We start from the raw sequence: 1,792 nt of genomic DNA on the forward strand, positions 1-1,792 counted from the left end.
AAACCCACCAGCCACTCCTCGGAAGGAAGATGGGGCAATCTACTTCCATAGTGATACTGCCTCAGAAACCCAAGGAGGGGTCACTATGAGTTGGGTCTGACTCGAAGGCACATAACAACAACAACAACATTTTGCTGTTACCTTCTATGAGTTGGAGACCCTGGTGGGACAAATGGTTAACTCAAAGGGGGGAGGTTCAAATCTACCCAGACCTCCAAGGAAGAATATACTACAGATTAAAAAAATCCACCATAGAAAACACTGTGAACCACATTCTTGTCGGACACACTTCAGATCACCGAGAATCAGAATCAACATGATGGCAAACCTTTTATTTTTGTTTGAATCAGAGTTATTATTATCTATTGATCAATTATTGGAAAGGAAAATATATTTGGGAAATGTTAACATTCAGCCATGCTGTATTGCTCTCATTTTGTTTGTTGTTGTTGTTAAGTGATGTCAAGTTGTTTCCCACTCATAGCGACCCCATGCACAGCAGAATGAAACTCTGCCCAATCCCACACCAGATCCATGATCCTTGCTATATTTGAGCCCATTGTAACAACCACCATGTCAATCCACCTCGCCAAGATCTTCCCCTACTTCGTCGACCCTCCACTTTACCAAGCATGATATTCTTCTCCAGGGAATGGTCCCCTCTGACAACATGACCAAAGTAGGTGAGACGAAGGCTGGCCATCCTCCCTTCCAAGGAGCATCTTGGCTACACTTCCTCCAGGACAGATCTGTTAGTTCTTTTGGCAGTTCATGGTACCTTCAACATTCTTTGCCAGCACCACAACTTAAAAGCATCAACTCTTCTTCGGTCTTCCTTATTCATTGTCCAGCTCTCACATGCATAGGAGGTGACTGGAAATATCATGGCTTTTGTCAGGCACACCTTAGTCCTCAAGGAGATATCCTTGCTCCTCAGCACTTGAAAGAGTTCTTTCCCAGCTGACCTTTCCAGTGCTACACGTCGTCAAATATCCTGACTGCTGCTTCCATTGGCCTCAATTGTAGAACCAACCAACTTGAATTCTTTGACAACCTCAATCTTCTCTCCATTTATTGTGATGCTGCTTATTGGTCCAGTTGTGAGGATCTTTGTCTTCTTTATATTGAGATGTAAACCATACTGAAGAATGTGTTCCTTAATCTTCATCAGTAAGTGCCTCAAGTCATACTCACTTTCAGCAAGCAAAGTTGTACCATAAGCATATCTAAGGTTGTTAATAATTCTTTCTCCAATCCTGATGCCACATTTTTCTTCATATAGTCCAGCTTCCTGGATTATTTGCTCAGCATATAGATTGAATAAGCGTGAGGAAAGGATACAACGCTGATGTACTCTCTTCCTGATTTTAAACCATGCAGTGTCCCCTTGTTCCATTTGAATGACAGGCTCCTGGTCACAGTACAGGTCCCTCATGAGTACAATTAAGTGTTCTGTAATTCCCATTCTTCTCAATGTTATCCATAATTTGTCATGATCCACACAATCAAATGCCTTTGCATAGTCAAGAAAGCACAAGTAAACATCTTTCTCATATTCTTTGCCTTGAGCTAAGATCCATCTGACAAGAGCTTGTTCCACGTGCTCTTCTTAATCCAGCTTGCACCTCTGGAAGTTCTCTGTCAATATACTGCTGCATCCGTTTTTGAATTGTTTTCAGTAAGATCTTACTTGCGTGTGATATTAATGATATTGTTTGATAATTTCCACATTCTGTGGGATCACCTTTCTTTGGAATGGGCACAAATATGGATTTCTTCCAGTCAGTTGGCC

This window comes from Orycteropus afer, unplaced genomic scaffold (genome assembly GCF_000298275.1).
Source record: "Orycteropus afer afer isolate SDZICR_OR568_19922 unplaced genomic scaffold, OryAfe1.0 scaffold01394, whole genome shotgun sequence".
Classification (NCBI taxonomy): domain Eukaryota; kingdom Metazoa; phylum Chordata; class Mammalia; order Tubulidentata; family Orycteropodidae; genus Orycteropus; species Orycteropus afer.